The sequence below is a fragment of the Prorops nasuta genome, unplaced genomic scaffold (assembly GCF_024137725.1).
Source record: "Prorops nasuta isolate Cenicafe-Biocafe unplaced genomic scaffold, Cenicafe_Pnas_1.2 PNAS00026, whole genome shotgun sequence".
Taxonomy (NCBI): Eukaryota; Metazoa; Arthropoda; class Insecta; order Hymenoptera; family Bethylidae; genus Prorops; species Prorops nasuta.
In genome coordinates, this window is record NW_027116823.1 from 3,458,617 (window position 1) to 3,475,391 (window position 16,775).

Genomic DNA, 16,775 nt, shown 5'->3' on the forward strand with positions numbered 1-16,775 from the left:
TCCTATATAAGTACTCAATGACCCAATGTGACACACCCTAGTCCTATATAAGAGCTCAATGACCCCATGTGACCCACCCTAGTAATATATAAGTACTCAATGACCCCATGTGACCCACCCTAGTCCTATATAAGTACAAAATGACCCCATGTGACCCACCCTAGTCCTATGTAAGTACAAAATGACCCCATGTGACCCACGCTACTCCTATATAAGTACTCAATGACCACATGTGACCCCCCCTAGTCCTATGTAAGTACAAAATGACCCCATGTGACCCACCCTACTACTATATAAGTACTCAATGACCACATGTGACCCCCCCTAGTCCTATATAAGTGCTTAATGACCCCATGTGACCCACCCTAGTCCTATATAAGTACTCAATGACCCCACGTGACCCCCCCATGTCCTATATAAGTACTCAATGACCCCATGTGACCCTCCCTAGTCCTATATAAGTACTCAATGACCCCACGTGACCCCCCCATGTCATATATAAGTACTCAATGACCCCATGTAACCCCCCTAGTACTATATAAGTACTCAATGACCCCATGTGACCCCCCCTAGTCCTATATAAGTACTCAATGACCCCACGTGACCCCCCCATGTCCTATATAAGTACTCAATGACCCCACGTGACCCCCCCATGTCCTATATAAGAACTCAATGACCCCATGTGACCCACCCTAGTCTTATATAAGTACACAATGATCCCATGTGACCCACCCTAGTCCTATATAAGTACTCAATAACCCCATGTGACCCACCCTAGTCCTATATAAGTACTCAATAACCCCATGTGACCCCCCCTAGTCCTATATAAGTACTCAATGACCCCATGTGATCCACCCTAGTCCTATATAAGTACTCAATGACCCCACGTGACCCCCCCAAGTCCTATATAAGTACTCAATGACCCCACGTGACCCCCCCATGTCCTATATAAGAACTCAATGACCCCATGTGACCCACCCTAGTCCTATATAAGTAATCAATGACCGCATGTGAACCTCACTAGTCCTGCATAAGTACTCAATAACCCCATGTGACCCACCCTAGCCCTATATAAGAACTCAATGACCCCATGTAACCCCCCTAGTACTATATAAGTACTCAATGACCCCATGTGACCCCCCCTAGTCCTATATAAGTACTCAATGACCCCATGTGATCCACCCTAGTCCTATATAAGTACTCAATGACCCCACGTGACCCCCCCAAGTCCTATATAAGTACTCAATGACCCCATGTGATCCACCCTAGTCCTATATAAGTACTCAATGACCCCACGTCACCCCCCCAAGTCCTATATAAGTACTCAATGACCCCACGTGACCCCCCCATGTCCTATATAAGAACTCAATGACCCCATGTGACCCACCCTAGTCCTATATAAGTAATCAATGACCGCATGTGAACCTCACTAGTCCTGTATAAGTACTCAATAACCCCATGTGACCCACCCTAGTCCTATATAAGTACTCAATGACCCCATGTGACCCCCCCTAGTCCTATATAAGTACTCAATGACCCCATGTGATCCACCCTAGTCCTATATAAGTACTCAATGACCCCACGTTACCCCCCCATGTCCTATATAAGTACTCAATGACCCCACGTGACCCTCCCATATCCTATATAAGTACTCAATGACCCCATGTGACCCACCCTAGTCCTATATAAGTAATCAATGACCGCATGTGAACCTCACTAGTCCTGTATAAGTACTCAATAACCCCATGTGACCCACCCTAGTCCTATATAAGTACTCAATGACCCCATGTGACCCCCCCTAGTCCTATATAAGTACTCAATGACCCCATGTGATCCACCCTAGTCCTATATAAGTACTCAATGACCCCACGTTACCCCCCCATGTCCTATATAAGTACTCAATGACCCCACGTGACCCTCCCATATCCTATATAAGTACTCAATGACCCCATGTGACCCCCCTAGTACTATATAAGTACTCAATGACCCCATGTGACGCACCCTAGTCCTATATAAGTACTCAATGACCACATGTGACCCCCCCTAGTCCTATATAAGTACTCAATGACCCCACGTGACCCCCCTAGTACTATATAAGTACTCAATGACCCCATGTGACGCACCCTAGTCCTATATAAGAACTCAATGACCCCATGTGACCCACCCTAGTAATATATAAGTACTCAATGACCCCATGTGACCCACCCTAGTCCTATATAAGTACAAAATGACCCCATGTGACCCACCCTAGTCCTATATAAGTACTTAATGACCCCACGTGACCCCCCCATGTCCTATATAAGTACTCAATGACCCCATGTGACCCCCTAGTCCTTTATAAGTACTCAATGACCCCATGTGACCCACCCTATTCCTATATAAGTACTCAATGACCACATGTGACCCCCCCTATTCCTATATAAGTACTTAATGACCCCATGTGACCCACCCTAGTACTATATAAGTACTCAATGACCCCACGTGACCCCCACATATCCTATATAAGTACTCAATGACCACATGTAACCCCCCTAGTACTATATAAGTACTCAATAACCCAAAGTGACGCACCCTAGTCCTATATAAGAACTCAATGACCCCATGTGACCCACCCTAGTAATATATAAGTACACAATGACCCCATGTGACCCACCTTAGTCCTATATAAGTACTCAATGACCCCATGTGACCCACCCTAGTCCTATATAAGTACACAATGTCCCCACGTGACCCCCCATGTCCTATATAAGTACTCAATGACCCCATGTGACCCCCCTAGTACTATATAAGTACTCAATGACCCCATGTGACGCACCCTAGTCCTATATAAGAACTCAATGACCCCATGTGACCCACCCTAGTAATATATAAGTACTCAATGACCCCATGTGAACCACCCTAGTCCTATATAAGTACAAAATGACCCCATGTGACCCACCCTAGTCCTATATAAGTACTCAATGACCCCATGTGACCACCCCTAGTCATATATAAGTACTCAATGACCTCATGTGACCCACCCTAGTCCCATATAAGTACTCAATGACCACATGTGACCTCCCTAGTACTATATAAGTACTCAATGACCCCATGTGACGCACCCTAGTCCTATATAAGAACTCAATGACCCCATGTGACCCACCCTAGTAATATATAAGTACTCAATGACCCCATGTGACCCCCCCCTAGTCCTATATAAGTACAAAATGACCCCATGTGACCCACCCTAGTCCTTTATAAGTACTCAATGACCCCATGTGACCCCCCCTAGTCATATATAAGTACTCAATGACCCCATGTGACCCACCCTAGTCCTATATAAGTACTCAATGACCACATGTGACCCCCCCCCCTAGTCCTATATAAGTACTTAATGACCCCATGTGACCCCCCCATGTCCTATATAAGTACTCAATGACACCATGTGACCCCCCTAGTACTATATAAGAACTCAATGACCCCATGTGACCCACCCTAGTAATATATAAGTACTCAATGACCCCATGTGACCCACCCTAGTCCTATATAAGTACAAAATGACCCCATGTGACCCACCCTAGTCCTATATAAGTACTCAATGACCCCATGTGACCACCCCTAGTCATATATAAGTACTCAATGACCTCATGTGACCCACCCTAGTCCCATATAAGTACTCAATGACCACATGTGACCTCCCTAGTACTATATAAGTACTCAATGACCCCATGTGACGCACCCTAGTCCTATATAAGAACTCAATGACCCCATGTGACCCACCCTAGTAATATATAAGTACTCAATGACCCCATGTGACCCCCCCCCTAGTCCTATATAAGTACAAAATGACCCCATGTGACCCACCCTAGTCCTATATAAGTACTCAATGACCCCATGTGACCCCCCCTAGTCATATATAAGTACTCAATGACCCCATGTGACCCACCCTAGTCCTATATAAGTACTCAATGACCACATGTGACCCCCCCCCTAGTCCTATATAAGTACTTAATGACCCCATGTGACCCCCCCATGTCCTATATAAGTACTCAATGACACCATGTGACCCCCCTAGTACTATATAAGTACTCAATGACCCCATGTGACCCACCCTAGTCCTATATAAGTACTCAATGACCCCACGTGACCCCCCCATGTCCTATATAAGTACTCAATGACCCCATGTGACGCACCCTAGTCCTATATAAGAATTCAATGTCCCCATGTGACCCACCCTAGTAATATATAAGTACTCAATGACCCAATGTGACACACCCTAGTCCTATATAAGAGCTCAATGACCCCATGTGACCCACCCTAGTAATATATAAGTACTCAATGACCCCATGTGACCCACCCTAGTCCTATATAAGTACAAAATGACCCCATGTGACCCACCCTAGTCCTATGTAAGTACAAAATGACCCCATGTGACCCACCCTACTCCTATATAAGTACTCAATGACCACATGTGACCCCCCCTAGTCCTATATAAGTGCTTAATGACCCCATGTGACCCACCCTAGTCCTATATAAGTACTCAATGACCCCACGTGACCCCCCCATGTCCTATATAAGTACTCAATGACACCATGTGACCCCCCTAGTACTATATAAGTACTCAATGACCCCATGTGACCCACCCTAGTCCTATATAAGTACTCAATGACCCCACGTGACCCCCCCATGTCCTATATAACTACTCAATGACCCCATGTGACGCACCCTAGTCCTATATAAGAATTCAATGTCCCCATGTGACCCACCCTAGTAATATATAAGTACTCAATGACCCAATGTGACACACCCTAGTCCTATATAAGAGCTCAATGACCCCATGTGACCCACCCTAGTAATATATAAGTACTCAATGACCCCATGTGACCCACCCTAGTCCTATATAAGTACTAAATGACCCCATGTGACCCACCCTAGTCCTATGTAAGTACAAAATGACCCCATGTGACCCACCCTACTCCTATATAAGTACTCAATGACCCCATGTGACCCCCCCCTAGTCCTATATAAGTACAAAATGACCCCATGTGACCCACCCTAGTCCTATATAAGTACTCAATGACCCCATGTGACCCCCCCTAGTCATATATAAGTACTCAATGACCCCATGTGACCCACCCTAGTCCTATATAAGTACTCAATGACCACATGTGACCCCCCCCCTAGTCCTATATAAGTACTTAATGACCCCATGTGACCCCCCCATGTGCTATATAAGTACTCAATGACACCATGTGACCCCCCTAGTACTATATAAGTACTCAATGACCCCATGTGACCCACCCTAGTCCTATATAAGTACTCAATGACCCCACGTGACCCCCCCATGTCCTATATAAGTACTCAATGACCCCATGTGACGCACCCTAGTCCTATATAAGAATTCAATGTCCCCATGTGACCCACCCTAGTAATATATAAGTACTCAATGACCCAATGTGACACACCCTAGTCCTATATAAGAGCTCAATGACCCCATGTGACCCACCCTAGTAATATATAAGTACTCAATGACCCCATGTGACCCACCCTAGTCCTATATAAGTACTAAATGACCCCATGTGACCCACCCTAGTCCTATGTAAGTACAAAATGACCCCATGTGACCCACCCTACTCCTATATAAGTACTCAATGACCCCATGTGACCCCCCCCTAGTCCTATATAAGTACAAAATGACCCCATGTGACCCACCCTAGTCCTATATAAGTACTCAATGACCCCATGTGACCCCCCCTAGTCATATATAAGTACAAAATGACCCCATGTGACCCACCCTACTCCTATATAAGTACTCAATGACCACATGTGACCCCCCCTAGTCCTATATAAGTGCTTAATGACCCCATGTGACCCACCCTAGTCCTATATAAGTACTCAATGACCCCACGTGACCCCCCCATGTCCTATATAAGTACTCAATGACACCATGTGACCCCCCTAGTACTATATAAGTACTCAATGACCCCATGTGACCCACCCTAGTCCTATATAAGTACTCAATGACCCCACGTGACCCCCCCATGTCCTATATAACTACTCAATGACCCCATGTGACGCACCCTAGTCCTATATAAGAATTCAATGTCCCCATGTGACCCACCCTAGTAATATATAAGTACTCAATGACCCAATGTGACACACCCTAGTCCTATATAAGAGCTCAATGACCCCATGTGACCCACCCTAGTAATATATAAGTACTCAATGACCCCATGTGACCCACCCTAGTCCTATATAAGTACTAAATGACCCCATGTGACCCACCCTAGTCCTATGTAAGTACAAAATGACCCCATGTGACCCACCCTACTCCTATATAAGTACTCAATGACCCCATGTGACCCCCCCCTAGTCCTATATAAGTACAAAATGACCCCATGTGACCCACCCTAGTCCTATATAAGTACTCAATGACCCCATGTGACCCCCCCTAGTCATATATAAGTACTCAATGACCCCATGTGACCCACCCTAGTCCTATATAAGTACTCAATGACCACATGTGACCCCCCCCCTAGTCCTATATAAGTACTTAATGACCCCATGTGACCCCCCCATGTCCTATATAAGTACTCAATGACACCATGTGACCCCCCTAGTACTATATAAGTACTCAATGACCCCATGTGACCCACCCTAGTCCTATATAAGTACTCAATGACCCCACGTGACCCCCCCATGTCCTATATAAGTACTCAATGACCCCATGTGACGCACCCTAGTCCTATATAAGAATTCAATGTCCCCATGTGACCCACCCTAGTAATATATAAGTACTCAATGACCCAATGTGACACACCCTAGTCCTATATAAGAGCTCAATGACCCCATGTGACCCACCCTAGTAATATATAAGTACTCAATGACCCCACGTGACCCCCCCATGTCCTATATAAGTACTCAATGACCCCATGTGACCCTCCCTAGTCCTATATAAGTACTCAATGACCCCACGTGACCCCCCCATGTCATATATAAGTACTCAATGACCCCATGTAACCCCCCTAGTACTATATAAGTACTCAATGACCCCATGTGACGCACCCTAGTCCTATATAAGAACTCAATGACCCCATGTGACCCACCCTAGTAATATATAAGTACTCAATGACCCCATGTGACCCACCCTAGTCCTATATAAGTACAAAATGACCCCAGGTGACCCACCCTACTCCTATATAAGTACTCAATGACCACATGTGACCCCCCCTAGTCCTATATAAGTGCTTAATGACCCCATGTGACCCACCCTAGTCCTATATAAGTACTCAATGACCCCACGTGACCCCCCCATGTCCTATATAAGTACTCAATGACCCCATGTGACCCTCCCTAGTCCTATATAAGTACTCAATGACCCCACGTGACCCCCCCATGTCATATATAAGTACTCAATGACCCCATGTAACCCCCCTAGTACTATATAAGTACTCAATGACCCCATGTGACGCACCCTAGTCCTATATAAGAACTCAATGACCCCATGTGACCCACCCTAGTAATATATAAGTACTCAATGACCCCATGTGACCCACCCTAGTCCTATATAAGTACAAAATGACCCCAGGTGACCCACCCTAGTCCTATATAAGTACTTAATGACCCCACGTGGCCCCCCCATGTCCTATATAAGTACTCAATGACCCCATGTGACCCACCCTAGTCCTATATAAGTACTCAATGTCCCCACGTGACCCCCCCATGTCCTATATAAGTACTCAATGACCCCATGTGACCCCCCTAGTACTATATAAGTACTCAATGACCCCATGTGACGCACCCTAGTCCTATATAAGGACTCAATGACCCCATGTGACCCACCCTAGTAATATATAAGTACTCAATGACCCCATGTGACCCACCCTAGTCCTATATAAGTACTCAATGATCCCATGTGAACCCCCCTAGTCATTTATAAGTACTCAATGACCCCATGTGACCCACCTTAGTCCTATATAAGTACTCAATGACCCCATGTGACCCACCCTAGTCCTATATAAGTACTCAATGTCCCCACGTGACCCCCCCATGTCCTATATAAGTACTCAATGACCCCATGTGACCCCCCTATTAATATATAAGTACTCAATGACCCCATGTGACCCACCCTAGTCATATATAAGTACTCAATGACCCCATGTGACCCACCCTAGTCCTATATAAGTACTCAATGACCCCACGTGACCCCCCCATGTCCTATATAAGAACTCAATGAGCCCATGTGACCCACCCTAGTCCTATATAAGTAATCAATGACCGCATGTGAACCTCACTAGTCCTATATAACTACTCAATGACCCCATGTGACCCACCCTATTCCTATATAAGTACTCATTGACCCCATGTGACCCACCCTAGTCCTATATAAGTACAAAATGACCCCATGTGACCCACCCTAGTCCTATATAAGTATTCAATGACCCCATGTGACCCCCCCTAGTCATATATAAGTACTCAATGACCCCATGTGACCCACCCTAGTCCTATATAAGTACTCAATGACCCCATGTGACCCCCCCTAGTCATATATAAGTACTCAATGACCCCATGTGACCCACCCTAGTCCTATATAAGTACTCAATGACCCCATGTGACCCCCCCAGTCCTATATAAGTACTCAATGACCCAACGTGACCCCCCCATGTCCTATATAAGTACTCAATGACCCCATGTGACCCACCCTATTCCTATATAAGTACTCAATGACCCCATGTGACCCCCCTAGTCATATATAAGTACTCAATGACCCCATGTGACCCCCCTAGTCCTAAATAAGTACTCAATGACCCCATGTGACCCACCCTATTCCTATATAAGTACTCAATGACCCCATGTGACCCACCCTAGTCCTATATAAGTACTCAATGACCCCATGTGACCCCCCTAGTCCTATACAAGTACTTAATGACCCCATGTGACCCCCCCTAGTCATATATAAGTACTCAATGACCCCATGTAACCCACCCTAGTCCTATATAAGTACTCAATGACCACATGTGACCCCCCCCTAGTCCTATATAAGTACTTAATGACCCCATGTGACCCCCCCATGTCCTATATAAGTACTCAATGAACCCATGTGACCCCCCTAGTACTATATAAGTACTCAATGACCCCATGTGACCCACCCTAGTCCTATATAAGAACTCAATGACCCCATGTGACCCACCCTAGTAATATATAAGTACTCAATGACCCAAATTGACGCACCCTAGTCTTATATAAGAACTCAATGACCCCATGTGACCCCCCCATATCCTATATAAGTACTCAATGACCCCATGTGACCCCCCTAGTACTATATAAGTACTCAATGACCCCATGTGACCCACCCTAGTAATATATAAGTACTCAATGACCCAAAGTGACGCACCCTAGTCCTATATAAGAACTCAATGACCCCATGTGACCCCCCCATATCCTATATAAGTACTCAATGACCCCATGTGACCCCCTAGTCCTATATAAGTACTCAATGACCCCATGTGACCCACCCTATTCCTATATAAGTACTCAATGACCACATGTGACCCCCCCTATTCCTATATAAGTACTTAATGACCCCATGTGACCCACCCTAGTATTATATAAGTACTCAATGACCCCACGTGACCCCCACATATCCTATATAAGTACTCAATGACCACATGTAACCCCCCTAGTACTATATAAGTACTCAATGACCCCATGTGACGCACCCTAGTCCTATATAAGAACTCAATGACCCCATGTGACCCACCCTAGTAATATATAAGTACTCAATGACCCCATGTGACCCACCCTAGTCCTATATAAGTACAAAATGACCCCATGTGACCCACCCTAGTCCTATATAAGTACTCAATGACCCCATGTGACCCCCCCTAGTCATATATAAGTACTCAATGACCCCATGTGACCCACCCAAGTCCTATATAAGTACTCAATGACCACATGTGACCCCCCCCTAGTCCTATATAAGTACTTAATGACCCCATGTGACCCCCCCATGTCCTATATAAGTACTCAATGACCCCATTTGACCCCCCCTAGTCATATATAAGTACTCAATGACCCCATGTGACCCACCCTATTCCTATATAAGTACTCAATGACCCCATGTGACCCACCCTAGTAATATATAAGTACTCAATGACCCCATGTGACCAACCCTAGTCCTATATAAGTACAAAATGACCCCATGTGACCCACCCTAGTCCTATATAAGTACTCAATGACCCCATGTGACCACCCCTAGTCATATATAAGTACTCAATGACCTCATCTGACCCACCCTAGTCCCATATAAGTACTCAATGACCACATGTGACCTCCCTAGTACTATATAAGTACTCAATGACCCCATGTGACGCACCCTAGTCCTATATAAGAACTCAATGACCCCATGTGACCCACCCTAGTAATATATAAGTACTCAATGACCCCATGTGACCCCCCCTAGTCCTATATAAGTACAAAATGACCCCATGTGACCCACCCTAGTCCTATATAAGTACTCAATGACCCCGTGTGACCCCCCCTAGTCATATATAAGTACTCAATGACCCCATGTGACCCACCCTAGTCCTATATAAGTACTCAATGACCACATGTGACCCCCCCCCCTAGTCCTATATAAGTACTTAATGACCCCATGTGACCCCCCCATGTCCTATATAAGTACTCAATGACACCATGTGACCCCCCTAGTACTATATAAGTACTCAATGACCCCATGTGACGCACCCTAGTCCTATATAAGAACTCAATGACCCCATGTGACCCACCCTAGTAATATAAAAGTATTCAATGACCCAAGGTGACGCACCCTAGTCCTATATAAGAACTCAATGACCCCATGTGACCCACCCTAGTAATATATAAGTACACAATGACCCCATGTGACCCACCCTAGACCTATATAAGTACAGAATGACCCCATGTGACCCACCCTAGTCCTATATAAGTACTCAATGACCCCATGTGAACCCCCCTAGTCATATATAAGTACTCAATGACCCCATGTGACCCACCCTAGTCCTATATAAGTACTCAATGACCCCATGTCACCCACCCTAGTCCTATATAAGTACTCAATGACCCCACGTGACCCCCCCATATCCTATATAAGTACTCAATGACCCCATGTGACCCCCCTAGTACTATATAAGTACTCAATGACCCCATGTGACGCACCCTAGTCCTATATAAGTACTCAATGACCCCATGTGACCCACCCTAGTAATATATAAGTACTCAATGACCCCATGTGACCCCCCCTAGTCCTATATAAGTACAAAATGACCCCATGTGACCCCCCCTAGTCCTATATAAGTACTTAATGACCCCATGTGACCCACCCTAGTCCTATATAAGTACTCAATGACCCCACGTGACCCCCCCATGTCCTATATAAGTACTCAATGACCCCATGTGACGCACCCTAGTCCTATATAAGAACTCAATGTCCCCATGTGACCCACCCTAGTCCTATATAAGTACTCAATGACCCCATGTCACCCACCCTAGTCCTATATAAGTACTCAATGACCCCACGTGACCCCCCCATATCCTATATAAGTACTCAATGACCCAATGTGACACACCCTAGTCCTATATAAGAGCTCAATGACCCCATGTGACCCACCCTAGTAATATATAAGTACTCAATGACCCCATGTGACCCACCCTAGTCCTATATAAGTACAAAATGACCCCATGTGACCCAGCCTAGTCCTATGTAAGTACAAAATGACCCCATGTGACCCACCCTACTCCTATATAAGTGCTTAATGACCCCATGTGACCCACCCTAGTCCTATATAAGTACTCAATGACCCCACGTGACCCCCCCATGTCCTATATAAGTACTCAATGACCCCATGTGACCCTCCCTAGTCCTATATAAGTACTCAATGACCCCACGTGACCCCCCCATGTCATATATAAGTACTCAATGACCCCATGTAACCCCCCTAGTACTATATAAGTACTCAATGACCCCATGTGACGCACCCTAGTCCTATATAAGAACTCAATGACCCCATGTGACCCACCCTAGTAATATATAAGTACTGAATGACCCCATGTGACCCACCCTAGTCCTATATAAGTACAAAATGACCCCATGTGACCCACCCTAGTCCTATATAAGTACTCAATGACCCCATGTGACCCACCCTAGTCCTATATAAGTACTCAATGACCCCATGTGACCCCCCATGTCCTATATAAGTACTCAATGACCCCATGTGACCCACCCTAGTCCTATATAAGTACTCAATGACCCCATGTGACACCCCCTAGTCCTATATAAGTACTCAATGACCCCACGTGACCCCCCCATGTCCTATATAAGTACTCAATGACCCTATGTGACCCACCCTATTCCTATATAAGTACTCAATGACCCCATGTGACCCCCCTAGTCATATATAAGTACTCAATGACCCCATGTGACCCCCCTAGTCCTATATAAGTACTCAATGACCCCATGTGACCCACCCTATTCCTATATAAGTACTCAATGACCCCATGTGACCCACCCTAGTCCTATATAAGTACTCAATGACCCCATGTGACCCCCCTAGTCCTATACAAGTACTTAATGACCCCATGTGACCCCCCCTAGTCATATATAAGTACTCAATGACTTCATGTAACCCACCCTAGTCCTATATAAGTACTCAATGACCACATGTGACCCCCCCCTAGTCCTATATAAGTACTTAATGACCCCATGTGACCCCCCCATGTCCTATATAAGTACTCAATGAACCCATGTGACCCCCCTAGTACTATATAAGTACTCAATGACCCCATGTGACGCACCCTAGTCCTATATAAGAACTCAATGACCCCATGTTACCCACCCTAGTAATATATAAGTACTCAATGACCCAAAGTGACGCACCCTAGTCCTATATAAGAACTCAATGACCCCATGTGACCCACCCTAGTCCTATATAAGTACTCAATGATCCCATGTGACCCCCCCTAGTCATTTATAAGTACTCAATGACCCCATGTGACCCACCTTAGTCCTATATAAGTACTCAATGACCCCATGTGACCCACCCTAGTCCTATATAAGTACTCAATGTCCCCACGTGACCCCCCCATGTCCTATATAAGTACTCAATGACCCCATGTGACCCCCCTAGTACTATATAAGTACTCAATGACCCCATGTGACGCACCCTAGTCCTATATAAGTACTCAATGACCCCATGTGACACCCCCTAGTCCTATATAAGTACTCAATGACCCCACGTGACCCCCCCATGTCCTATATAAGTACTCAATGACCCCATGTGACCCACCCTATTCCTATATAAGTACTCAATGACCCCATGTGACCCCCCTAGTCATATATAAGTACTCAATGACCCCATGTGACCCCCCTAGTCCTATATAAGTACTCAATGACCCCATGTGACCCACCCTATTCCTATATAAGTACTCAATGACCCCATGTGACCCACCCTAGTCCTATATAAGTACTCAATGACCCCATGTGACCCCCCTAGTCCTATACAAGTACTTAATGACCCCATGTGACCCCCCCTAGTCATATATAAGTACTCAATGACTTCATGTAACCCACCCTAGTCCTATATAAGTACTCAATGACCACATGTGACCCCCCCCTAGTCCTATATAAGTACTTAATGACCCCATGTGACCCCCCCATGTCCTATATAAGTACTCAATGAACCCATGTGACCCCCCTAGTACTATATAAGTACTCAATGACCCCATGTGACGCACCCTAGTCCTATATAAGAACTCAATGACCCCATGTTACCCACCCTAGTAATATATAAGTACTCAATGACCCAAAGTGACGCACCCTAGTCCTATATAAGAACTCAATGACCGCATGTGACCCACCCTAGTCCTATATAAGTACTCAATGATCCCATGTGACCCCCCCTAGTCATTTATAAGTACTCAATGACCCCATGTGACCCACCTTAGTCCTATATAAGTACTCAATGACCCCATGTGACCCACCCTAGTCCTATATAAGTACTCAATGTCCCCACGTGACCCCCCCATGTCCTATATAAGTACTCAATGACCCCATGTGACCCCCCTAGTACTATATAAGTACTCAATGACCCCATGTGACGCACCCTAGTCCTATATAAGAACTCAATGACCCCATGTGACCCACCCTAGTAATATATAAGTACTCAATGACCCCATGTGACCCACCCTAGTCCTATATAAGTACAAAATGACCCCATGTGACCCACCCTAGTCCTATATAAGTACTCAATGACCCCATGTGACCACCCCTAGTCATATATAAGTACTCAATGACCTCATGTGACCCACCCTAGTCCCATATAAGTACTCAATGACCACATGTGACCTCCCTAGTACTATATAAGTACTCAATGACCCCATGTGACGCACCCTAGTCCTATATAAGAACTCAATGACCCCATGTGACCCACCCTAGTAATATATAAGTACTCAATGACCCCATGTGACCCCCCCTAGTCCTATATAAGTACAAAATGACCCCATGTGACCCACCCTAGTCCTATATAAGTACTCAATGACCCCATGTGACCCCCCCTAGTCATATATAAGTACTCAATGACCCCATGTGACCCACCCTAGTCCTATATAAGTATTCAATGACCACATGTGAATCCCCCCCCTAGTCCTATATAAGTACTTAATGACCCCATGTGACCCCCCCATGTCCTATATAAGTACTCAATGACACCATGTGACCCCCCTAGTACTATATAAGTACTCAATGACCCCATGTGACGCACCCTAGTCCTATATAAGAACTCAATGACCCCATGTGACCCACCCTAGTAATATAAAAGTATTCAATGACCCAATGTGACGCACCCTAGTCCTATATAAGAACTCAATGACCCCATGTGACCCACCCTAGTAATATATAAGTACACAATGACCCCATGTGACCCACCCTAGACCTATATAAGTACAGAATGACCCCATGTGACCCACCCTAGTCCTATATAAGTACTCAATGACCCCATGTGAACCCCCCTAGTCATATATAAGTACTCAATGACCCCATGTGACCCACCCTAGTCCTATATAAGTACTCAATGACCCCATGTCACCCACCCTAGTCCTATATAAGTACTCAATGACCCCACGTGACCCCCCCATATCCTATATAAGTACTCAATGACCCCATGTGACCCCCCTAGTACTATATAAGTACTCAATGACCCCATGTGACGCAACCTAGTCCTATATAAGTACTCAATGACCACATGTGACCCCCCCTAGTCCTATATAAGTACTTAATGACCCCATGTGACCCACCCTAGTCCTATATAAGTACTCAATGACCCCACGTGACCCCCCCATGTCCTATATAAGTACTCAATGACCCCATGTGACGCACCCTAGTCCTATATAAGAACTCAATGTCCCCATGTGACCCACCCTAGTAATATATAAGTACTCAATGACCCAATGTGACACACCCTAGTCCTATATAAGAGCTCAATGATCCCATGTGACCCACCCTAGTAATATATAAGTACTCAATGACCCCATGTGACCCACCCTAGTCCTATATAAGTACAAAATGACCCCATGTGACCCACCCTAGTCCTATGTAAGTACAAAATGACCCCATGTGACCCACCCTACTCCTATATAAGTACTCAATGACCACATGTGACCCCCCCTAGTCCTATATAAGTGCTTAATGACCCCATGTGACCCACCCTAGTCCTATGTAAGTACTCAATGACCCCACGTGACCCCCCCATGTCCTATATAAGTACTCAATGACCCCATGTGACCCTCCCTAGTCCTATATAAGTACTCAATGACCCCACGTGACCCCCCCATGTCATATATAAGTACTCAATGACCCCATGTAACCCCCCTAGTACTATATAAGTACTCAATGACCCCATGTGACGCACCCTAGTCCTATATAAGAACTCAATGACCCCATGTGACCCACCCTAGTAATATATAAGTACTGAATGACCCCATGTGACCCACCCTAGTCCTATATAAGTACAAAATGACCCCATGTGACCCACCCTAGTCCTATGTAAGTACAAAATGACCCCATGTGACCCACCCTACTCCTATATAAGTACTCAATGACCACATGTGACCCCCCCTAGTCCTATGTAAGTACAAAATGACCCCATGTGACCCACCCTAGTCCTATATAAGTACTTAATGACCCCACGTGACCCCCCCATGTCCTATATAAGTACTCAATGACCCCATGTGACCCCCCCTAGTCCTATATAAGTACTCAATGACCACATGTAACCCCCCTAGTACTATATAAGTACTCAATGACCCCATGTGACCCCCCCTAGTCCTATATAAGTACTCAATGACCCCATGTGATCCACCCTAGTCCTATATAAGTACTCAATGACCCCACGTGACCCCCCCAAGTCCTATATAAGTACTCAATGACCCCACGTGACCCCCCCATGTCCTATATAAGTACTCAATGACCCCATGTGACCCACCCTAGTCCTATATAAGTACTCAATGACCCCATGTGACCCCCCCTAGTCATATATAAGTACTCAATGACCCCATGTGACCCACCCAAGTCCTATATAAGTACTCAATGACCACATGTGACCCCCCCCTAGTCCTATATAAGTACTTAATGACCCCATGTGACCCACCCTAGTCCTATATAAGTACTCAATGACCCCACGTGACCCCCCCATGTCCTATATAAGTACTCAATGACCCCATGTGACGCACCCTAGTCCTATATAAGAACTCAATGTCCCCATGTG